The 26,293-nt window shown below is 39.1% G+C and overlaps 1 protein-coding gene across 3 annotated transcripts in view; it reads left to right on the top strand.

Annotated features, from left to right (window-relative positions):
* CDK14 (cyclin dependent kinase 14) overlaps nt 1–26,293 on the top strand; it is a 678,242-nt gene that overhangs the window by 253,190 nt on the left and 398,759 nt on the right. The gene's annotated exons all lie outside the window — the stretch shown is intronic.

The following is a 26,293-nucleotide window of genomic DNA, read 5'->3' as shown; positions in this document are numbered from 1 at the left end:
CAGAGAGAGAGAGAGGGGAGAGGGGGAGAGGGAGAGGGAGAGGGAGAGATTAAGATTAACTGGTGGGGAGCCTTGCTCTGATCTCATTTTGACTCAACGTTCATTTATTTTTTTTTAATTTGCTTGAGTATGGAGGAGCCCCAAAGAGGCTGTGTGGAACCTGAGAAGAGGCAGGGGCAGCTTATTGATAAACATACCAGAGCTTATGATCTTTGAACAATCACCGTGATAGGTGCTAGACATAAAGAAAACTAGGAATTGATAAGTAAGAGGAAGAAACCACCAATTAAAACTAGCATATCCTAGTGAGTCACTGTGTTTCAAGTCCCAGATTCTGCCTCTACTTACTGTCTTGGGTTCACTACAAGTTTATGTTATGTCACCTGAACTTGGACTCTATTACGGCATGCCAAATTTCTGCCTGCTTGGGGAATTCTAAGATTTCAGTCCTAGTTCTTAACTAGAGAATCAAGAAGTGAGTCTCCTTTATCTCTTTCTTAGTATCTGTTGTTTTTACATCTCCTAAACCCTGCCCCTCCCACCCCATTGATCCTTTTTCCCTTCCAGAGAGCTGTTTCATCTAACAAAAATCTTTTTTTAAAATAAAAAAGAAGAAAAGAAATTGACCCCTTGTCAATTCCTAACTCAGCAAAGGAGTGGGAAAGAATTGTCTTTTCAGTGAGCAAAACTGATCCTTGTTTTCCAGTGAGTGAGTTGGGTGGCTGGATTTTTTCTCCAAGCATCATGTGGAGCAGAAGAAGGGTTAAGTGAGGGAGGAAAACACAAGTGGAAGTAGCTGGAAGGAAAGAGAATTTCTGGGTCTATCATTCATTCTTGGATGATTTTCACATAGTCTTCCCTGGTCAGATGTCTTGTACAATATTGCACAACCATTTCTGGATACCATCTTTCATTAATTTAAAAAAAAAATTTTGTCTTTCAGTTTTTTATATCAGTAGAATTTTTCCCAGTCATTTACTTTCCACTTCTTTTCCAGGAGAATCATCATAGGTACTGTATTTTAGAAAAGGAGACTGATAAGCTCAGGTTATATTAGAAGGATCCCAAAATTATGTCATGTGGATCAATAGCGCTGTGAATTTTAGGATCAATTTGGGATCTTGAATTTTAGCCTCAAGAATAGATGACTTAGTGGGATTATGTGTGGATGGGTATTTGTACTTGTGTTGAATTATTGTGGAGATTCTCTTTTTACCATGTACATCTAGAGGATAAAACTAGAACCATTGGTCAGAGGTTTAAAGAAATTAGATTTTCGTTCAGTATAAGGAAAAGCTTACTGCTTAGTAGAGATGCCTCAAAATTGAACTAGTGCCTCATGAAGTAGTGGGTTTCTGGTTTCTATGAGTGTTCTATTAAATGCTTGATTGGTGTGCATTGGGAATAGTGTAGCCAGAATTTGTGTTTCAAGTAAAGGTTAGGCTAGATGGTCTTTGGAGTTTTATCCATCACTGAAATTCACTGTAGGTAGCATATGAAAAGTACTGAGTATTCTAAACAATAAGTGATATAGTATTAATGGTGTTGAGAGATCATAGAGGGTTGGGATTGCAGGAAGAGGATACCCTGGAGAGATGGGATGTACGCTGAGTGTTAGGGGAACTGTAGGAATTTGTATAAGTGGAAAAGAAGATGCAAGGCAGGGTATATAGCATGTGTAAAGGATTGGAAATATAGAAAACCAGTTTCGGAGACAATGACACCAAATAAAGTGAGAGAGAACCAGGCTGGAGATAGAGATTTTTGGAATCATTTATGTATAGGTGAGACACCCAGAAGTATAGAGGAGTATACTACTTAAACTACTGCTGACGTCATTGGTAGTAAAACCCTTAGTCTCATGTCTGTTTAGATATGGCAGCAAGGAAGATGAGCCGGAGGTCCTAATGTCATGATCTCAAAGGTATCACAGAAGCTTGGTGATGGGAAACCTGTGAATGTAGTATAATTATTGTTGATTGTACTTAATTCAAATAAAACATAGTAGGGAAAAGGGGTTTGGTAGCATTGTATACTAAATTATACTTTTATGAACACAGTGGTCTAGTGGAAAGAGGGCTAAGTTTGGAATGAGAAAACCTGGGCTCCATTCTCAGCTCTGCCAATCGCTGTCGGTGGAACAGTGGACAGGTGATTTCACCTCTCTGGGTGATAAGGGTATTGATCGTGATGAACTCTATGGGCCTTTTCTGCCCTAAACCTACAATTGTACAAGCACACAAGACACTTCTTTTAGTAATACAAAGAATTGGGAATTCAAAGTGATGTGAAGTCAATAAAATTGTTTTTTTAAGAAATCATAGTTTCTTGTTTCAAGAACATCATTAAGGAGTGGGAGCCATGTAACAGAAATGTGATTCATATAACATTCTCTCTTTTTCCCTGCCTCCCTGAAAAAGAAAATAAAAATATATTTATATTAAGAATTCCAAGAACCAGAACAGGGAAAGTGTGGTGGAGAACATTTGGGTGAGGACCAGTAGAAGGAGAAACACATGATTTTATCGTTCTAGTATACTACAGACCACCTGCACAGAGAGAAGAAATGGATGAGTTTAGGAAGCAGATGACGAACCCGGCATAAAGACACAATTTACTAGTAATGGAGACTTTGTTGGAGCCTGAGCTCTATGAAAAGCAGAGAAACTAATGACTTCTTTGTTTGTCTTAATGATAATTTCATCCTCCAAAAGGTACATGATGGAACAAGGGAAGTTGTATCCCAGTTCTGATTCTTATGACAAATAAATTCCGGTGACCCTTTCCCCCTGTGGTTTGTGATACAGAAGGATAGGAAAGGTTAGGAAAGCTTCATACATAGACTAGATTTTGAGAGGATAGATAAGAACTATTCAGAAGAAAGAAAAGGAACATCTTGTGGAGTCAACTTATATAGGGGAATTCAGTACAAGAGAGGAGAGATTTTTGAGGATGAAATTCTTTAGCCACCAAGGAAAAGAATTATGATAAATGGCGAAAGAAAAGGAAGTGATCTGAAGAGATTGATGTTGATGCATAGGGAGCTCACCATTCAACTTGACTTAAAAAATAGGTAAATAAGATGGATGTAACAAGAGGTAACAGAAAATGAATGTACGAGGTATAACCCTGTGCTATAAGGGTGGTTTTAAGAGTATTAAAGTGCAGAATGACCTGAGGTTGGTAAAGAAAGCTAAGGCCAACAAAAAGCATGTGTTGATGGAATGATAAATGATGACGAAGAGAAGGTGCACCTACTCAATTTCAATTTTGTTTCTATTTTCTCTGTCACAGAGAAAATCCCAGCCCTGACTCTTGTTATCTTTGTTACCATGATCAGTCCCTTAAACTTTCTGTAAATCATTTTTCTCACCAATGAAACCAGACAGACTGGATGGTGCACCTCTAGGGTACTGAATGAACAGTTCTATCTAGTTGATGTATAACAGTCAACAAACATTTATTGCTTATGATCTACTAAATGCTGTAGTAAGCACTTAGGATACAAAAAAGAGTCAAAGGACAGTCCCTGCCTTCAAGGAGTCTAATGGGGAAGACAATAAGCGGATACACACACACACACACACACACACACACACACACACGATCAACATACAGGATAAATACATAATTAAGGGAGGCATTAGGATTAAGGGGGATTGGGAAAGACTTCTTGTAGAAGATGGGGTTTTATTTATTACTTAAAGGAAGCTAGTAAGTGGAGATGAGGAAAGAGAGTATTCCAGGCATGGTGGATAGCCAGTGAAACTATCTGGAGTCTTGTGCATAGAACAGCAAGGAAGCCAGTGTCACTGGACTGAAGAGTACTTAGGAGTAAGGTATAAGGAGACTGGTAAGGAGGTTAGGTTATAAAGAGCTTTGAATGCCAGACACAGCACTCTGTTACCTTTGATGTCCTTGATGAGTTAAAAACATATATTAAAGATGAATTGTATCCTCAGCTGTTAAAATAACTATCAGATAAGGGAAGAGGCATTCCAGGTTTGGAGAATGGTTTCAAGAAAGAAAGAATAAAATCTATTTTTTTCTTTTTTTAAAATTAATTTTATTTATTTTCAGTGTTCTACAATCACTACCATATAACTTAGGTTATTATTTTTCCCTCCTTCCCTCCCTGAGGTGGCATACAATTTTATATAGGTTCTCCACAAATTAAGTACATTTTCACTATAGTCATGCTGTGTAGAAGAATTAACATGAATGGGAGAAACTATCTAACAAACCAAAATGCAATACACACACAAAAAATGTTCTGCTACATTCTGTGATTGAATTCCACAGTTCTTTCTCTGGATGGGTAAGGCATTTTGCCTTAGAAGACCATTGGGAATTTTTTTAAGTCCTTGCATTGCTATGAAGTTCCAAGTCTACCAGAAAAAACTCTCACACACTGTGGTCGTTGCTGTGCACAAAGTTCTCTTGGTTCTGTTCCTTTCGCTCAACATCAGATCATATTAGTCCTTCCAGGCCTCTCTGAAGTCTTCTTGTTCATCATTTCTTATAGCACAATAGTATTCCAGTACATTCATATACGATAATTTATTCAGCCATTCCCCAATTGATGGACATCCCCTTGATTTCCAGTTTTTGGCCACCACAAAGAGTGCATGTGGAATCCTTTCCCATTTTTATGATCTCTTGGGGATACAGTCCTAGAAGCAATATTGCTGGGTCAAAGGGTATGCACATTTTTGTAGCCCTTTGGGCATAGTTCCAAATTGCTCTCCAGAATGGTTGGATCAGCTCACAGCTCCACCAGCAATGTGTTAGTGTTCCACCTCTCCCACATCCTCTCCAACATTTATCAACTTCCTGTTCTGTCATGTTTGCTAATCTGATAGGTGTGATGTGGTACCTCAGAGTTGTTTTGATTTGTATCTCTCTAATCAAAAGTGATTTAGAGCATTTTTTCATAATACTATAGATAGCTTTTATTTCTTCCTCTGAAAATTTCCTATTCATATCCTTTGACCATTTATCAATTGGGGAATGACTTGTATTCGTGTACATTTGACTCAGTTCTCTATATATTCTAGAAATGAGGACTTTATCACCGACATTAGCTGTAAAAATTCTTTCCCAGTTTTCTACCTCCCTCCAAATTTTGGTTGCATTGGGTTTGGTTGTACAAAAACTTTTCAGTTTAATGTTATCAAAATTATCCATCTTGTACTTCATAATGCTTTCTATCTCTTCTTTAGTCAAAAATTCTTCCCTTCTCCATAAATCTGATAAATACATTATTCCTTACTCCACCAATTTGTCTGTAGCATCAATCTTTGTACCTAGCATCAATCTTTGTACCCATTTGGACTTTATTCTTGTGTACGGTGTCAGGCATTGGTCTGTGCCTAGTTTCTGTCACACTTTTATTCAAGTTTTCCCAGCAATTTTTGTCAGACAGTGAGTTCTTATCCCAGAAGCTGGGTTCCTTGGGTTTATCAAACAATAGATTGCTATATTCATTGTCTACTGTGTCTTGAGTACCTAGCACATTCCACTTCTCTACCCTTCTGTTTCTTAGCCAGTACCAAATGTTTTTGATAATTGCTGCTTTATAACACAATTTGAGATCTGGAAGCACTAGGCCACCTTCCCTAGCATTTCTTTTCATTAGTCCCCTTGATATTCTGGACCTTTTGTTCTTCCTGATGAATTTTGATACTATTTTTTCCAGCTCTAGAAAATGATTACCTGATAATTTAATTGGTATGAAGAATAAAATCTATTAACTATAGATAAGCCAGTGACCTTGGCTTTGATTCTTGGGAATATTCAAGAATATATCATTAAAGAGATGATTAGTGAACATCTCTAATAAAGGACCTAGGTATTATAAACATCCACCATGGCTTCATTAAGGATACAGGCAAGGGGAAGTGCCTCCAGAGGTGGGGAACCAAGATGTGGAATGGTCTTACATCTAAATAATGTGAGGATTGATTGAAAGACCTGGCTGTATTTAGGTTGGAGAAGAGAAGACGTTTGAATGGCATTCATATTGAAAAGATCTTAGACTTGTTCCTTTTGGCCCTGAATGACAGGATCAGGAGCAAAGGGTGGGATTTGGAGAGAGGAAAATGTCATGAAAAAACTTTCTTATAATTAGAACAGTCCAGGAGAAGAATGGTCTGCATCAGAAGGTGAGGCATTCCTCTGCTTTTGAGGCCATAAAATATCGACTAGAAGTACCACTTTGTTGGCAGCTGGGTGTGCAGTGGATAGAGCACTAGGCCTGGAGTCAGGAAAACCTGAATTCAGTCTGGCCTCAGACACTTACCAGTTGTGTGACACTGGGCAAGTCACTCAGTCCTATTTGCCTCAGTTTCCTCATCTGTAAAATGAGCTGGAGAAGGAAATGGTAAATCACTCCAGTATCTTTGCCAAGAAAACTCCTAAGAGGGGTCATAAAAAGTTAGATACCCCTGAAAAATGACTAAACAACAATGCCAGCTGTTAGTAACATTGGAGTGTGAATATCTTTTTTCAGTAGAGGTCCCCCCAGATGACTTTTGAGCTAATCCATCTCTTAAGGATCTGTGATCTCTAAGACCGTTTCCAGCTCTAATATTCTGATTTTGATGTATTGTAGTTTTTGTGATTCTTTTCAGTAATCTATATTTCTTTTCTCCAACTATAGGTACCCTTTATATTTGTATTCATAGATACTGATCTTTTGTGGAGAGAGGGGAATATTATAAGACCTAGAGCAACTCATCTTCTTGCATCACAGTGTCTTTCTTTGAATAAAAACTCTAGCATGCTTTTTCAAATAAAATCTACCTGCTGAGTGACCTTGTTGTAGGTGAATAGCCATGCTGCAAGAGGAAATAGTGAAAGTCTGATCGATGATGATGATTTGTCCCCCTTTCCCCTTTATTCCTTATCCCCTTTCTTCTCTGAATTGACAGGACATTTTTTATATTCCTTTTTCTCTGTTGCACCAATGCTATTACCCTCACTTTGCCCTTTTTCTTGGCTTTTAATGACTATAGAAATCCACACACAATAACTCCTCTGTGATCCTAGCTCCAGAGCTTGATATATTCTGAAACCAGGGAAAGTTTCAGAGAAAGCTTTTTACCTGGAGACTCAGAGGATCCTTTTTTTTTTTTAGTTTTAAAGAATGTTTTTATTTTATTCTTTCTCAATTATATGTAAACACATTTTTAATATTAATATCTATTTCCAAATTCCCTTCCTTCCTTCTTTCCCCCCTCCTTGAGAAGCACTTTGATATAGAAAACATATTTCCATTTTAGCCATGTTGTGAAAGAGAACATAGACCAAAAACAAGAAAAATAAAAAAGGTTAAAAAAATATTCAATCTACAGGAGTGGATTGTGTTTTTTTAAATTCTCTTGGATTATTGTGTTGCTGAGAACAGCTAAACCATTCATGTTTATGATCTTACTATATCGCTGTTACTATGTACAACAGTCTCCTGGTTCTGTTCACTTCAGTCTGCATCAGTTCATAGAAATCTTCCCAGGTTTTTCAGAGACCATGATGCTCGTTTTTTTCTTATAGCACAATCCACCTTGTTCAGCCTTTCCCCAGTTGCAGGGTATTCCCTCCATTTCCAATTCTTTGCCACCACAAGAAGAGCTGCCGTCAACATTTCTGTACATATGGGATCGTGTCCTTTCTCTTAGATCTCTTTGGATACAGATCTCTCGTTTTTGTACTCCACAAGTTCTGACATTTGTGATCCCATTTGGGGTTTCCTTGGCAAAGTTACTGCAGTGATTGCTATTTTCTGCTCCAGCTCATTTGACAGATGAAGAAACTGAGGCACACAGAGTGAAGTGACTTCTCTAGGGTCACACAACTAGTAAGAGTCTGATGCCATATTTCAACTCAAGAGGATGAGTTTTCCTGACTCTAGGCCTGGAACTCTATCACTGGCCACCTAGCTGCCCATGCAGACCTCCTATAGGATTTTATAGTTAGAGTTCAAAGAGACATAGAGAGAATCTAATATAAACCCCTCATTTTACGGAAGAGGAAACTGAGGCCTAGACAGGTCACTTCCAGGTCACAAATGTAAGAGGAAGAACTAGGATTTGCATTCAGATCCTTCGAGGCCAAATCCTGTGGTCCTGTTATTCCATGGTGACCTCTAGGGCAATTGAAGAATTACACTGATGAGTGAAGCCATTTGACTTGGTCTCTTGAGGTAGTGACCTTGAGTTTGAGCTTATATGTGCTGGGACACTTAGCTCAGTTTTATCATTGGCCAGATAGAAATGTAACTATTTTTGAGATATGTAAAGCATTGTGCAAATATCAAGTGATGTTTAACTATTCCTTGCCTGCTATTTAGTGGGTTGCCTGAAAACATGGGTTTTGATAGAAAATGTCAGTATGATATTTGTGGTGAAAAGTAAATATTCAGAAACAATTCCTAACAAACCTTCATTTCTGACCAAAATGTTCTTTGAAGTTGGTCCTTTATAGCTGAAATGCAGGAGGAATTACGTTTAGTCTTCTTGTTCACAGATGACTTAGTCAGTCACACAGTTTATATGTTTGGAGTTAGAAGGCAATACTTTCATGCTCATCTTGTCCAAACGCTGCTCATTTTACAGATGAAGCAACTCAATACTAGAGAAGTCCAGAGACTTTTTTTAAGTCCCTATTGTCTTTGATTCCAAATTCAATTCTCTTTGTAATATAGGAAGCTGGGAAGAATTTGTTGAGAGAATAGCTTACCCTTGAAATGTAAGGAAAATTTTTGTTATTCTGGGATGAGATGGGCTTCCTTGGTAGCTGACTGGCTCTCCCTCAGTGGTGTTTTTTGAGCAGGAACTACAGGCTCACATGTATTCCTGATCCCCTTTCTCCCAACCCCTACCTTCTAGAGCACTCTGTCTATCGATCTTTCTTTGGGCATGTCACTTACCCTTGTTTGCCTCAGTTTTCTCATCTGTAAAATGAACTAGAGAAGGAAATGGTAAACCCCTCCAGTATATTTGCCAAGAAAACTCTCAAAGAGGTCACAGAAAGTCAGACATGACTGAAAAAGATTGAAAAACAACATATTCTGTGCATCCATATATATGTGTATATATGCATGTGTATATATTATACATATTATACACCCCCACATACACTCATATACATACAAACACACATGTATAACCACCTTTCTCAAAAGAATTTAAGCTTCTTTTAGGCAGGGACAATTTTTGTTCTTTCTCTGCATCCCTAGTACCTAGCATGGTGATAATAGGTACTTAGGTTGGTTGGTTGATTGAACATATTATTGAGGGAATTTTTGTTCACGTTTGTACTAGGTGTCCTCTAGGAAATGAATTTGTTCAGATTCAGAAAACTGAATAAATTGTTTTTTTAGTATTTCTCACCAAGCAGCAGGGAGGATGAGGAGAATTCAATGTCCATACTTGGAGATAGATTTTCTGCTTTTAAAAAAAAAAAAATGTTTCTGGACCTAGTGAGAAGAGAAGGAAGGAAAAATTTCTATTATTTCAGTAACTGTTTAAGTAAAAGAAGCTTGTGTGTGGACAACAGACTTCTCAGGTTAATTCCATTGAGTACAGTCTTTAATGGTAGCTGAACCAAGGTGGTAAGTGGTGTGTGTGTGTGTGTGTGTGTGTGTGTGTGTGTGTTTGTTCTTCATTGCCGCAGAATACCATGCCATCAGAGAAATGATGACATGACTTGCACTTGACTTTGTTTTGAATGAGGGAGGGCTGTGCAGGTTACCAGGCTCACTTCTCCTCCAGAGCCATCTGAGTCCAGTGACCAGATATTCATCAGGATGACTGGAGATGACTCAAGATGAGGCAATTGGGGTTAAGTGACTTGCTCAAGGTCATACAGCTAGTGAGTGTCAAGTGTCTGAAGTGAGATTTGAACTCAGGTTCTCCTGACTCCTGCACTGGTGTTCTACCCACTGTACCACTTAGCTGCCCTTGGTAAGTGGTATTGTAGAATTGAACCACCCTTGATCATATTTTTGTGAGAAAATGCGTCCTGAGTTCCAACACAGGATATCTCCACTAGACTGTGAGCTCCTTAGAGCTGGCACTGGTTCCCTCCTCCCCCATTCTTTTTTTCCTCCAGGGCCTAGCTCATTGCTTAGTACACAGTAGGCCCTGTTCAGGTGGAGAAAAGGCAACCTTGTGGAGTATATGGGGCATCTCAAAGCCCCTTTCACTGATTTGACAACACTCCTTGCTTGGCTCCAAGTTGCACTGGCCATGGTACTCACAAGAAAGTTTCTAAGGTATTGGCTCTAGGTGGTTGGGGTAGAAACTAGTTTTGATTGGGAGGGGGTTATAAGTTGCTAACAGCCTATACTTGTTTTCTTTTCTATTTATGGCCATTCTTTTTCATTTTTCACCTTAGTGTCTTCTTCCATACCTCTGAAATAAGCAGGAATTAAAATGTTTGATATTCCAAATTGTTTCTACATCAATGAGTATATTTACAAGTGATATTTTTCAGTGTGTGCTAGTCTGTTTTAGTTTACATGCAGTTCTGTGTCTAATATGTTCCATGTAACGACTGGACACTTCTCTTTAGAAGTCACCCACTTCATTTGTAATCCATCTAACAATATTTAGACTTTAATTGTCAACCTTTAAATGCATCCACGCTTAGGTTAATAATCTGGAATCTTAAATAAGTTACTTACAGAGAGTAAAATTACTAAAATTAAGCAACAAATTGTCATTTTTGATAATTTCACATGCACAATAACTTCTTTGATTTAACATTTTCTTGTCTTAGCGTCTCCTTAGCCTACTGATTTCTAACCAAAGTATCAGAATGTTATTCTGTCATGTGACCATCTCCTTCCTTGCCTTTTCATTTCTCCTTCTATAAATAGGTTCCCCCCTCAAACTCCATATATTTCTGCCTCTCTGCTCATCTGAGTAAACAATTGTCTCTCTCCCAGATAAACCTGCTCTTTCATTGGTTTTTATGATTTGGTTTAACATTGAAATAAAAAAGATACCGTCTTTTTTTAACTGTAAAGATTATGAATGGAAATTTCATCTATGAAATTCCATATTGGGTTTTGTTTTAGATACCATGAATATATTTAAGTAAATCAGAATTTGTTCTTTAAGTCAATTTGTTTTACTACGTCTGTAAGTTCCAAGAGAGGTATATATGTGCAGTGTCAATGTGACACTGTTCACTATAGGGCAGACTTTGATGTAAAGCAGGGGCCAGAAGAATCTTCTGTAGAAGTCAGGGAGACTTTTCTATAAGGTGATCCTTTGATCCATGGCCCCCACTTCTGTGTAGCTGTAGTGAGGTACTACAGTCTTCTTTGTTTACAGTGCAGTGGAGTAAAGTGAGAGCTGGTGGAGTCGGGAAGTACTGGGTTCAGGTTCTGTCCCTGGTACGTAATGATTGGGTAACCCTGGTCAAAACTCCTGGTGATTCTCAGACTATAAATTGCCAATCAGATTCTGATCTACATTTGTAGGAAGCATTCCTCATTGGGAGCTGACAGCAATGAAATCACAAGTCTTTTCAAGAAACAAAAATAAAAGGGTGGTATCAGGGTCATAAATCCTGGTGCTATTGGCATTTCTACTCACAGTGATCACAGTCAGCCTTGAAAATAACTTTCTCAAATGAGCAGGACACAACAGTTCTTTTCAGTTTGATTCTACACATTTTTACAAATGCCACCTTTCTCCCTAGTTTTTCCATATTCTTCTCCACTGTTGCTCTCATATCACTATGAGAAAGATAATTTCCATGTAGGAAATACACTTTGTGCCTGCCAAAACAAAGATTCTGATAAAAATTAGCCAAAGAGGAGAGAGAAAAGTCAGGATAGCTCATTATACTCCTTGTGGGTATGAACAGGATAGACACAAGGGCTAACATTTAATTTTGTAGCTTATCATAATTGGAGGCACCGTGATTATTGGAAAGAACACTGAACTTGGAGAACAAAGCCACTTACTGTGTGGGGTGAGGTCATATCTCTGTGAGCTGCAAGTACCTTCCCTGGCAAATCTCTTAGCTCTATCCCCACTCTACTGATCAGTGAGTCTAAGCTGTTGAGAGTCAGAGTGAAAAGAACATTATATTAGAGCCAAGCATCCTGGCTTGACCCTTCCTTCTGTGATCCTGAATATCCACCTCTCTGAACTTTGCTTTCTTTATCTGTAAAGGAGAATAGTTGGACTAGGTCGTCTCAGTGTTCCACAATCTACTTTACTTTCTTGTTTTAGCTTCTTATTTAAAAAAAGGGGGAGGGATTAGTAGCAGCAGTATTTAGTGTCTCAAGTATCTTTAATTGTACCATCAGATTTCTTCATACATAATATGCTATAATGTGATGCATGTTTACTTTGTGAGAAATATTTCTCTGAAACAACCTAATAATTATTGCTTATGTCTGTCACTGTCAGTTACCACGAATTGCTTTAGAACCCTTTTTGTGATTGACAGGCAGGAACTTTTATAATGCAGTGTAAAAATTTGCAGACTAGACTTAGATTTCATGGAAGTTTATGCAGTTTGCTAAAATTCTTGTTCTCTATGTTGGAATAATTTGATGGGAGGCTGCCCATTGATGTTAACACATTCTGCAAGATGGTTGGTCATATGACTCATGAGAACATGGAAATTGGTATCATTTCTTCATTTTTCTTTGAAGGATAAATGCTTTTTTAAAGCTCTAGTTTGAGTTTCTTTTGTTAATTGGAAGTAGAGTGAGCCAAACCCTACAAACTATATACCAAGAAACTTGATTAGAGTTTCTGGAACCGTAGAGGAAGATATTGATGTTATCTCATTAAGCTCATATATATCTGTAAGTCATCACTCAGGGAAGTAAGAGATAGTAGTAGACATCTGCTGCATGAATTGTATTTGAAGAATACCTGTCTCAGTTTCCTCATCTGTAAAATAAAGTTATCAATAGCACCTACCTTACTGGTTCTGAGTTTCAAAGGAAATAATGTATGTACAGTGCTTTGGAACCTTTAAAGTGTTATATCCATGTTAGCTATTGTTAATATTATATGTGATTATTAAGGTGAATCAAGTTGCTGAGAAGCTGTTGAATGGGGGGTATGAACTGGAGCTAGTTTGTGATTTGGGAAGGTGATGTCCTTCAGAATTTTGCATTGTAGTGAAATTGGTCAGTGGGTCATAAGGTTTAGAGTCTAGGTGATTAAGTCATATCCCTTCATCACAAGGACCTAGAGATGTGAAATGATTCAACCCACAGGAAACATAGGTTGCAACAGAGCTGGGATTTGAAGCCTGGTCCTTGGACAACACTACTTCATACTGGCTCTCCTCAGGGAGAGAGATGTGAAACTAGATGTGGGCGCATTGAAAATTTTAGGAGTACCAGATAACATTCCAAGCCAGCTTTATCAGGGATACCTGACTCTTAGACATTGTCATTTAGGTAGAAGAGAGACTCTAAGCTGAATCATCCTGAGCCAGTTATTCATCTGCAGCCTTCACTTGCATCAAAAAAAATGGTAAAGGCCCCTTCTTTCTTGGATACTCTGGGTCTCGGTCCTTTAGGGCTATCAACACTTGGTTCCGTTGGCCTAGCTATATTGACAGGGTAGTAACTAGGACTTTTTATAGTGAATGGACATCCTGTATCCTCTAGGATGGGGTCATAGCCTAATTCTTTCCAGTTTCTACAAAATGGAGTCACCATCAATTTTTAAAAGAGAGTCTTATGTTTACCACACTGTTATGTTCACATGAGAGCTAGTGACTCAGTGGGGGCCAGAGCTATTGTCTGGCTGGTCTTAAAGCAAAGAATCAGAGATGCACGTTATCACAGACATATTGGAATGTTGCCTCTCCAGCATAGGGTCGATAGTTGAATGATCTTTGGGTTCATAAGAGAATATTTTAAGGACTGTGCTAGGAAGGAGAGAGAAGGCCATTCCCCCCAGTGGCTCCCTGAAGGCGTTAGATTGGAAATATTTGTGTTGGTAAACACACAGTTGTCTCAATGAAACAACTGTTTGTACATATCTTGAAGCAAAAGCTGTGTGGTATTTTTGATCTTAAATGCTTAAAATATGCCCCAAACAGTATCTTTAGTGCAGCAGAAATGAAGGATAGTAGAGGTTTTGGGTTTGGTTTTGTTTTTTACTATTTAAATTTTAAACTGTGAGGCAGTTTTTGAAAGCAAAGGCCCCTATGTGATATTGACTAATATACCTGGGATAAAAAGGGAACAGTAAAGTATGACATGACCCTTAAGGGGAGGCAGAAGTTCTGTATTCCTGGAATTATGATTTTAAAAATGACTCACTTCCTCCCTAAGGTAGGTGATCTTTATGATGGAGATGCAGTTTCATGTGTTATATAAGAAAAATGATACCCTATTTCCAGATTTATGGCATATTAAGAATTTTTAGCAATACTATTGCACTCAATTTTTATTCTCCTAGTCGAGCAATCTGAATAATGTCCATATCCAAGGTCTTCGATCCTAGGTTTTCTCTTCTATCACGCATTGTTTTAATTGCCTTTCATAGCAGTGACATTTTACTTGTTAGTCATTTATCATGTTTCCTCGCTTAGCCTAATAGGCATTTAAAAAATGCCTCAAGGCCTCACCATTATTGAAATAGCTTTGAAAATTATTCACCCCACACCAGATTCCTGTTGGCTTCTTAACTTTATCCATCACCATTTTTTTATTGAGTGCCTACTGTGTTCAAGGTGATGTGTTGGGTATTATGGGAGATTCTAAAGAAGTTTGAGAATTTATATCATCCCTTTTATTAAAGAACTTAAAATCTGGTTGGGCGAAATAAGATATAGATCAATGCAAAGGTAAGTAATAATGCCATCTAGGAAGTAATAAGTTCCAAGGTAGTGGTATCTATATTGTGTTATTAGAAAAAGGAAAATGATTTCCCTTAGGATGTTCAGGATAATTGGCAAGGAAAATACCTCGTTAGAGATGAAATTTGAATAGACCATAATGGATGTCTAGAATTCAGGTATACGGGAATGGGTGCACTATGTCAGGAGGGCAGAGAAATAGAAAAGTAATGGTATGCACAGGATAGAAAAAGGCCAGGCTTCAACAACACAGCATCAGCATCATAGACACATACTGCCTCCATTTTCTAGTCTGTGTGTACTCCAGTAACCTATATAGCCATTCTTTATAAGAAAAAATAGATATTAAAGAGAAAAACAAAAACAGTTCAACAAAACTAACTTAATATATAACAAATTCTAATGCTGTACCAAATGCTTTGCATCTGATGTCCTCTCTGCGGCCAGATTTTGTCACTAAAATGACACAGAATTAAGTTTAGGGATTTTGGGTGGTTTTCACTCTTTCCATTTATATTGTTACAGTCTTTGCATGTATTATTTCCCTCATTCCATGTGAAGTCTAATGTTTGTGAGGAGAGTGGTGGGAGATAAGCTGTAGGCAATGGGAGTTTGGGAAGATATTGGACTAAATAGGAAGGGCAGCCCTACCAGGTAGTAAGTTCTAGGATTTGTGAAAGGTCAGAGGATTGAGAGGCTAGAGATCAGGTAGGATAGTGCTGCAGAAAGGAATTGCTAAGAACCTTAACAAACATGTTGACTGTGGGAACGAAAAGGAAGGGGTGAATTTGAGAGACAACAAAAAGGATTGGATAGAATTTTCTGATTACCTGGTTCTTGGGACCTGAGGAGTCAAAAATAGCTTAGAGGTGGCAAGTAAGGGGTGTTGGGGTTGGAAGCTCAATTCCGTGTGGACAGTCTCGGGCGGGTAAAGGTGGGAACTTCTAAATCTTAGAGCTCTCACGAGACCCCCCCAGGAAACGGCTGGGAATCGAGGTGAACCGAGCTATCTTGTGTATTTCCGCCTCTTCCCGTGAGAAACGTGATGGGAGAGAGATCTCCCTGCCCTTGAGATTGTCCCGGATCTGGGCACACTATTGTTATCTAACAGCACAGTATTCAGATGCAAACTATGCGACTGGAGAGTTAGGTAGGATCAGGGAAGCCTGAAAGCTCTCTTAGCACGTGAGTAGCCAAAGAGGACACAAGGCTCCGCTTTTCCTCTTCTACTTCTCTCCCCTCCCCCTCTCTCCCTGCTTGTACTTCTACTTCCAATCTCTTATTGTAAGATCTTTGCCTCCTTGGGAGATTCTTCGTTCCCTCCTAAGGAAGAATTCCCCTGCACTTGTAACTAGACCCTGAAATAAAGCTCAACCCTTGTTCGACTCTGGAACGTCCTTTCTTTCATACGAGCATCCGGTTTGGCCAACCAAAGACCTCGGGAGGTGAGGTAAGAAGACTCAGGCCTCTAGGCCTGGCAAAGGGGGACTGAGGAAAATTATGATCCCACTGTCTGACATAAGTAAGCCAGAAGAGAAAGTTTTGGTGGGGAAATGCTGACTCCATGGGATCGTCAGGTCATGTCTACTCAAGCCCTCTTTATTTTACAGATGAGGAAACTAAGACATGGACATGGAAAATGAGTTTTCCAAAGTCAGTAGCAGAATCAAGATTGAAACCCATGTTATCTGACTCCATACCACTGCATAAATGCTGGGGTTGGAAAGCAGATTGCAAGGGACCGAGAAGTGACCAGTCAGTGATGGCAGCAAGTATACACAGCTCTGTCTAGGAAGGGGAAAGAGAGACTAAAGAGGTGTACAGCAATAATAGATTGAAAAGGACAGGAAGGTTATTGTGGTGGAAAGTCTTCAGTAGTCAGTTGGATATGTGATATTATGTCTGGAGTTTAGGAGAGAAGGGGCCAAAGAGAATGTTTGGGGGTCACATAAAGCAGATTGTCAGGGTCTGGATCCCTTTTAATCCATAGTGGAAGAAATGAGGAGAGACCACCTAGTCAAAACTAGATTTTCCTAGTTGAGCACCATGATTCAAATCTCCAAAACTCCCGAGGAGGTCGAAGGATCAGAGGAGTCCAGCTGGTGCAGTAAAGGGTAGTTCTGGTGTTACCATGCGTTTTATCTCAAAGGCAACTCAGTGAATCTCATGGTGAAGAAAATCACCCAGTCTTAGAGATGTTACCAGGAGCTTTTGGTTCAAATAGGAAAGCTAATGATCAAAGCATACAAAGGACATTACTAGGAGGCAGTAAAGTCTAGGGGCTCTTTAAGGACCCTTCTGGCTAGATCATGTGGCCTCAAAGGATTAAGTGAAGTGCTAGGCAGGAGAAATAGGCCAGGTCTGTACATATTGCTCATTCGCTTTTGCTATTTTGAGATGCTTCCTAACTCTCTAATGCACTTTTTTTTTTTTAAGGGATAGCTATTTTAAAACTTGTCAGATAAAACAGTTTAAGAACAGAATGGGAAAACTGTGGACATGCAGCATAGCATATGTGAAAAAATTCAAGACCTAGTATATTATGGGAAAAGTTCATCTGAAGGAATTTAACAAGAATTTTGCCATATAATATAAATGTGTATACACATATATGTGTGTGTGTATATATACATATATGTATATGCATTTCTATGTACATGCATATGTGTGTGTAATGCCACCTTGGACAAGCCCCTGAGAATATATATAAGAGAAATCAATTATTATGTGTGTTTTCCTTGTAACAGTTATGTGTAGTCATACGAAATGGCACATATCCAATTATTATATAGGTATGTGTGTGTGTGATGTGTATGTATGTATAGATGTGTGTATGTACATATGTGTGTGTGTATATGTATAGATGTGTGTATGTATATATGTATGTGAGTGTGTGTGTGTGTGTGTATCTCATTCTGTACCCTGAGTCTCTTACCTTTCTGTAAGGAGGTATGTAGGCCCTTTGTGAGTGGAGACTATCAGATGTCAAATTAAAAAATTAAAAAGATGACTCAGGAAGGAAATAATATGAAGCAAAATGTTGGCAGTTGTCCTGTGATTTGTGAGGGGGACACTATTCCTTCTGGAAATATGCTTTTTTTTTCTTTCCTGCTATCAAGGTTGCTTTATTAAGTAAATATTTCTTTTTAGCAATATCTGTCCTTGGTGTTGAATCTGTGTTAGTTTGATAACCATGATCAGTAGTCAAGAGGGAGTAAGTACATTCTGTACCCAAAGTGAGAGCCTATGGGGAGGCCTGGAGATAGGAGACAGTGTAGACAAAGCAGAATTTGTGACATTTGTTTGTGCCACAAAATTTTGGCATTTGTGGGTCTCTGTGTGCATATGTCATGGGCACTGCCTTACAGGAGAGGTAGCAGCAGTAAACAAATCGACCCCCTTTCTGAGCCCCATTTTCGGTTGCCATCCCCCTTCCAGGCGTCTCAAACTCTGAGTCATCAACCTTGACTGATTCCTTTCCCACATCCTATCAGTTGCCAAATCTAAGAAATTCTACCATCCTTGGCTCCCACCATCCTGCTGTTTTACAGACTTTACATTTCCACCAAATTAAGGGTTTTCCAAAAGGCAGTTTCTATTTGTATTCCAAACAGTAGATTTTAAAAATGCACTTGGCCAAACAGGAATCAGCCATCCCTCAATCCAGTTTAATTTAATCATTTATTAAGTGCTGGGGATCCAAAGACTGGGGAAATAATCCCTGCTCCCTGGGAGGTTACCATCCTTGGAGGAGATAGAACACACACACACGCACACATACACACATACACACACACACACCAAATCAGGAAAGAGAAACAGGAGAAACACACAGACAGAGAGGGGGAGAGGAGGGAATAGTAAGGGGCAGGGAGAGAGACAGAGAGAGAGAGATTTTAAGATTTTAGGGAAAGCTTTAATAAAGATTTAAAGATTTCTCGGTCACCTGGACTGAACTCAGCAGGGAAGGGAAAGCTGAGATGTGGACATGAGAGGACGGTGGTCTTGATCTCTTGGCTCCTGCCATTTTCTCTGGCTGGCTCCTGTGTCTGAAGCACTCTTCCTCCTGTGGTCTCATTACTGACCTCCCAGGCTTCCTTTAAGTCCCCCCCTTCTCCAGGAAGCCTTCCCCAGCCCCTCTTCATTCCAGTGCCTTCCCTCTATCCTGTGCATGGCTTGTGTTGTATATAGTTATCTCCCCTGTTAGACTGTGAGGTCCTTCAGAGGGCAGGAACTGACTTTTGCTGCCTTTTTGTATCCCTAGTGCCCATTAAGTAGTAGTTGCTTTAATTCATTCAATAAATGCAAACAAGCCAGGGAGGTCAGAGAAAATGCCAGGAGCTGTGAGAACAGAACATAGACCAGCGGGGGGCCAGTGTCACTGAATGGAAGAGCAAGGGGTAAGAAGACTGGAAAGTCTACACCTATTATGGCCAACTTCTCCATAAAAGTGATGATGGGCATTGGCGGCTGTGTCTAGCACATACTGCCTTTTACTAGAAAGAAAGCCAGAGCAGGCGATGCAGCCTCCATGAGCACCGAGCATGCTTGCTGTATAAATTATGGGGCATCTGTGCATGACCAAAGCATTTCAATGATTCCCTTACCAATAAAGGAAAACAAACAGACTGTAAAAGAAGAGGCCATATTTGTCAGAACCTGAGTCCGTGCCTGTCATCTCAGGTTTCATTTTTGCATTATGTTTCATAACTGAAATATAAAAGGCCAAAAATTGCCCTCAGATGATATATAAAACTTCCACTAACAATTCCACGAAGAGATCACTAGCAATATATCACTGCTACTTAAGGATTTGCCTGTTTTATTTATTCTTCTGTCTTAAATCTTTGTAAAACCATCGTATGCAGCCAAGTGGCAACATAAGATCTTATCCCAGTGATGAAGTTTGGGTAAAAGTACAACCTAAGAGCCCTGGGGATGCCAGACAAACCTCTCAGGTCTAATTTAGAGGCAGCTGGCGATTCAGTGGTTAGAGCTCTAGGCTGGGAATCAGGAAGACCTCAGACACTTAACTTGATTCTGGGCAAATCATGTAACCTCTGTCTGCCTCGGTTTCCCCATCTGTAAAATAGGGATAATGATAGTACCTACCTTTCAGGGTTGTTGAGGATCAAATGAGCTAATATCTGTAAAGTGTTCATCACAGTGCTAGGTACACTGTAGGTGCTGTATAAATACATTCATTCATTCATTCTTACTTTGAACACAAAACCTGAAAATTTTGGAAACTTATTGAAATATTTAAAAATTGATTTATTGCCCTTTAAGAACTTATTAATTGGTTTTATTGTGAATATTCAAAACTTATCAAAATGCTTCTTTTAAAGAAGAAGATAGTTGATATGACACTGAGACTGAAGTTTTTTGGGCTGGCTCAGTCTTTAAGCCCTATATAAGTCCATATAGAAGAGCATGTGCTAGAGGTTTTAGGGGAGGAATGTTTTTTTCCGAGCTATTCTAGTTGTTGTTGCTGTGTTTGTCCTTCATTCTCCAAGAGGACCATGACATCTAGATGATGACATGACTTGCAGTTGACTTTGATTTGAATGAGGGAGGGCTGTGCAAGGTCATCAACCTCACTTTCTTCTCCTGAGTCATCTGGGTCCAGTGGCCTGATATTCATCAGGATGGCTGGAGATGGCCCAGGATGCAGTAGGAGACCCCGGCTCTTTCAGGCTAAGGTCTTTAGAGCATTCTCACTTTGGGTGAGATACACCCATTCAGTGAATAAGTTTCTTTAAGTAGTTACTCAGGATGGCCCCTTTAATAAAAAAAAAAAAAAATCAAACTGGGAGGGGAAGACCCTGAGGGTTCCTGGGTAAAAGAGAAACAGTTACTATTTAGTAATTCTAAATTCACACACATTCTCTCTGTGCTCAATGAGTGGGGACCTGTTGTCCAGTCTACGAGCTCCAGAGTGAATTGGGTTTAAGGCTTGATCTTTGAGTAAGAAATGTAGCCAGTCAACCCAGAGGAAAAAAGGCAGCTTTTGGCCATGGAGTTTACCTTCCCCCTTGGGTAGAACAGAGGAGAGGAGGAGGAGGAGCCCAGTGGGCAAAGCACTGGACTTGGAATGAGGAAAATCCATCTACATGAGTTTAAATCTAGCCTTGAACACTGGGTGTTTGATCCTGGGCAAGTCACTTATTCTTCTGAAAGAGAAGTAAATATGGCAGACTGATTGATAAAACCTGATTTGTCACAGGGAGAAGCCTGCCTGGGGAGGTTCTGTGAGTCCTAGCACTGTAATGATTGTCATTCTTCCCTGGCCCTCCAAACTCTTAGGCTTAACTCTAAAGGAACAGTGAGAAAATGTAGTCTTGTCTGTGCTTGTGAGATGACCTAATCAGAGACTAACGCTACTGATCCACCATTTTAGGAATGCCCTTAGTCATGTTTTACCTTCACTCTACTAGAGATGATCTTCTCCATAGCCTTGCTAACCACTCCTCTCCCTCTCCTCTCTTCTGCAACCCTGGTCACCAACTAAGTTGTTGTTTCTGGTTGGGCTGCGTCAACTTCCCTCCCATTCGCTCACATGACATCCCTCCCTGTTTCTGGACCAAAGTGCCCTATCATGGCTGTTTCTTGCCAGTGAGTTTTATCTTCTCTTATTAAAGTGTAAATTCTTTAGGGCAGGAACTTCTTTTGTTTTAGAACTATATAGTAGGTGTTTAATAAGTGATTCCCCCGTTCATTTCTAAATGTTTTAAAAAAAAGGGAGTTGGATCAGATTAGATGAAATCCTAAGGTCCTTTCCCTCTTTAAATCTATAGTCCTATGAATTATTTTTGTAGTCTCAGCACTTATCCCATTGTTTTGCCTATAGTAAGTGCTTAACAAATGTATTTATTAAAATTAAAAATCAAATTGAGTGTGAAAATCACTCAGGGTTTTGGAGAACTTTACACTAGTTACTACCAATCAGAAATTCATTTCTTTTGTGTTTCAAGGGCAGTGAGGTAGTAGTTACCCAGAGGACGGTGGTTTAGCTTGTAATCATGGCCTTAGGGAGTGAACTGCATGGACACCTTGGAGATATTTTAGATATTTACAGATTAACTTGTTTTGGAACCTTTGTGGTCTGTGGCCTTCCAGGCTCAATTAAGCAATTAAATTCTCCTCAGGAATCATGAAAGGTTACGTTTAGTTGAACAGCCCTCTTTCCTGAGTGTTTGGCTTCCTTTCAAGATTCATAGAAGAATTAACATTTGAATCACTTGAGGCCCATTCATAACTGAAAGGATTCTGCACGTAACTAAGAAAATGACTTCACAATGCAACCCAGATATAGTTTGTAGCCCTGATTCATAAGTTAGAATGTAGTGATCAGTGATAATATTGATATGCAAAGGAACGTGCATCTTGAGCCTTAGAGTTACTCGTTGAACATAAGATGACTCCACTTTGGTAACTGAGCCTTGTAAGGCTCTCCATAAGGCCTCCCCAGTGAGGCTTTGTATAATGGCACTGGAATAGCCATTTTTTAGTTATTTACTAGTTGTCTCCTTAAGTAATCTGTGCAATTAAAGCCACAAAAATTCTAAGTAGGTATTAAATATCTTTTATTAAAATGAAATGAGCGTATTTATTTTTCAGAAACTTTTGCATGCATACATGTACTTGCATGTGTGTACGTCCATGCATGAGTGTATGTGTATGTATAATTTTTTATTTAAAAAAACTACCATAGTGAATTTATCAGTAGGAATTCCTGCTGTGGAAATGGACTCTATTGGTTCAAATCAACAGTTGGACTGTAATTTATAGTCTTAGTTTGTATAGGGACAGAGAGGGTGTGACTTACTCAGAGTCAACTCTACTGTATGTGTCAGATTCAGAATCATAAATCCAAGATCAGCTTTCCAGATATGCTGAAATTCTTTGTTTCTGCTTTCTCTGTTCGATCAAAACTACATTCTCATCTTGTGAAGATCATCGTAGTAAAGGACGCCATGTGCCTTATGGTTGTTTGAATGGGACACGTTTGTCTTAAAATGGTGTCACCAAACCTGTTAATAAATGTAGGTAGTTTTGTTATTTTTATTAGATTAGCCTAACCCAGCCAAGAACGTTGAGCATGTCTTCAGTTATTTAAGTTCTTTATTTCTTTAAGGAGTTTGTTGGTAATGTGGCTATATCAGTTGTGAGTGTGCCTTAGAATGTTGAGTCTCACTCTTCTGTTCATTTCACAGATATTTTGAACATGAGACTTTCCCTTTCTGGTATTCCCTCCAGAATTTTGTTATTGCTCTATAGAAATGCAAAAAAAGGATTTGGAAGGTTCATTTTGTATTCTGCTATTTTGCTGAAGCTATCAGTGGTATCAATTAGTTTATTTGCTGCTTCTCTAGGATTTTCTAAGTAAAGTATTATATCATCAGCAAATAAAGAGAGTTTGGTCTTCTCTTTGCCTCAGTGCGCTGGATCTGGAATCTGAAGACCTGAGTACAAATCCAGCCTCAGACAACTCCTAGCTATGTGAGCCTAGGAAAGTCCCTTAGTCTCAGTTTTCTCATCTGTCAAATGGGGAGCTACATCTATATGTCTACATAAATATATGTATACATACATATACGTGTGTATATACACACATATACACATATGGGTGTATATCCCTCTCTCACTGTATCACTGCTCCCTAGATTCTCTGACTTCTTCAAGTCTCAGCTAAAATCCCCCTTCTACAAAAAGCCTTTTGTAATTTTCCTTAATCTTATAGTGCCTTCCCTTTGAGACTTTCCCCTCAGTTTATCCTTCCTTTATGTTCTTTGTACATAATTGTTTGAGTGTTATCTCCCCCATTATACTGTGAGTTATGTTGAATTGTCTTTTTTTTAATTCCATAGTCCACTTATTAAGCACTTACTATATGCCAAATACTGTGATAAGTGCTGGGGATTCAAAAACAACCAAGGAAGACTGTATGTGCCTGCTCAGAAGGAGCTTATATTCTAAAGGAGGAAGATAAAGAGTTAGAAAGGGAGTGGGAAGGGAGGATGGCATGTCTGCGGACATCTTGGGAGAGAGGTTAGAGGCTTGTAACAAAGAAAGATAGAAGGTGGCCTGACAAAGTAGAGATTGGCTCCAGTGATGGATGCTCATTGTCAAGAGAAGGGAGGGGACATGGTGATATGAGGGTAACCTATACATGATTCCCACTGTGTATGATCATTATTATTATTTTTATTACAAAATGTCATTTGAGTAAGTAAAGCAAAATGCGGACATAAGATACCTCCTTCCAAAAAAAAATCTCCCATGTATGGCCTCATTAATACCGTATAATACTATTCCACATTTACCTTTGCTTAACTGTCCTCTGAGTATTGATGTTAACCAAAACTTAAAGCATGAGCAGGTATGTCCACCAAAGGGGCTCACCAATTTCATGGGCTTTCATGAAGTTCAGATTGGAGAGACATTCTCTATAGATGGCTAGGCCCTCCACATGTTTCTTTTTGTGAATGATGTTGCACTGATTACAAGTCCCAGAACATTACAGTGAGTCCTTAGCAAGATTCATTACAGTGTAAGTGAAATTATCCTAACTGTGCATCCAGAAGAAGTCATTTCAGTACTTAATTCACATTGTGCAGATTACGTCCTAAAATTGGAATGAAAGCCCATTGGAATAGTCCATCAGTACTTATGTGTCTTGGACAGACACTGCTGCTGGCGGATGAGCTGGGGAAAAATAAACATGAATTTGGCTTCTTTGGGGAACAAAGCTTTGAGAATATGAAGATACTTCCTTTTAAAGTAAGTGTTTTCCTGAAGATGGTATAGGGCTGAGAATCATGGGACTTGGCAGTCTCAAAAGAATGAAAACTTGTGGTAACTAAAAAGGAAATGGAGTCACACATAATACAAGATAGCATTACCATATTTCTGCTGATGACTCACAGGTAAGAAAGGACATGTAGGGAAAGAAAATTAGGTTATCCAGTTAACATAGCAACATGGAGTAGTAATGGATGTACAGCTTAGTTTGTGTTGGTATCCATGAAATAAAAGAACCAGGAGGATGGGAAAGCATGAATGAGTAAGGTCCACACTTGGAAGGATTACTGACTCTGATGAGACCCCCCCAGTCCATTACAGCATTGAAGTTAACTTGTTTTTATGATTGATTTTACCAACAAAATATATAGCCCTATATACTTGTGGTTTTTTAAGGAATGTGAACCTCAAAACCAGGGATTCAGTGAGCCAGATGTAAATTACTCTTTGTACCCTGGTGTCCACTTAACTTCATTATGGTGGCATCTGATGAATTTTGTCCATCCTTAATTTGATTGACTTTGCTTTCAAATTCTTTTTTTTAAGAGTCAAGGGCAGTCCACACTTAAATGATAATGTACAGCTGAGCCTTTAGCAATCCTCAATCAAAAATGCTAGGAATCCTTTGCATTATTATTAAGGTAAAAGACTTTATTAGTCATTTGAGTGTAGGAATTTAGGTAATCTTCTTTAACTTGCACATAGGTCATCAGTGTCTAAACTGGATAAAGATAACTTTAGTTCTGCTGTGTGCGTTATCAGCTCTTTCTGTTTCCCAAGATAAGGAGGAAAGTCTGCCAATTAATTTCAGCTGTTGGAGTGGTGGTTGGAAATTCAGTTGTGGCTGAATCCTCTCGTTCTCTTACTGAGGGATTTGGTACTGATCATTAGGATCCCTTATTTTCCTTCTCATGAGCTTTTCCTTCTCACCAGAATAAAACGTCAAGGTCTCTTCATTCACTGGTCCAGGAATGTAGCATGCTTGGCCCATTTTTGGGTCTCTGGTGAGTTTTTACTGATTGTGAAGGTGAGTTTGTGAATGAAGTGCTTCTTAATCCCTTTCTGCCTAAAGGGACGAGGAGATTACTTTCTTTGTGGTAAAATTACTGGGTGTAGGGATGGAGGAGAGGGAGGTCAATGAGAATTGTAGATCTCTTTGGGAGAGAAAGGAAAAGGGAAGGAGAAGACTGATGAAAGAAGGATTCAGATATCCTGGTAGGCTTGTTAACTTTGCCCCAACTGCAAGCTAGAGGTGAGGACATGCTGGGAAGGCTTTTCTTGGCTGATGTCCCTTAGGGTGTTTCCCATGCAAAACAGTATTGTGCTGTGTCCAAAGAGACGCCCATGTCTATACAGAATAATGCTCTTTATTCCTTTCTACGTGTTGGCAACTTTGTGGATATAAGAGTATGAAGCCCCATTAAATACTAAAGCCCCCCCTCCCCCCCTGAAAATACAAAATACACAAATGTGCCTTCACCTTGTACCCAACAGACAGGTTCTGATTAAAGGAGCTTGTAACTATACTGAACATCTCCTATTTCTGTTGGAATATAGATTTCCTTTAGGGGCTAGGTTGTCAGCTTTGGGCTTGGGAAGACTTGGGTTCATCTTGACAAATACTGAACCTCTCAGAGCC

Source organism: Notamacropus eugenii, chromosome 3 (assembly GCF_028372415.1).
Source record: "Notamacropus eugenii isolate mMacEug1 chromosome 3, mMacEug1.pri_v2, whole genome shotgun sequence".
NCBI classification, from domain to species: domain Eukaryota; kingdom Metazoa; phylum Chordata; class Mammalia; order Diprotodontia; family Macropodidae; genus Notamacropus; species Notamacropus eugenii.
This window is presented reverse-complemented; position numbering and strand designations above follow the sequence as displayed.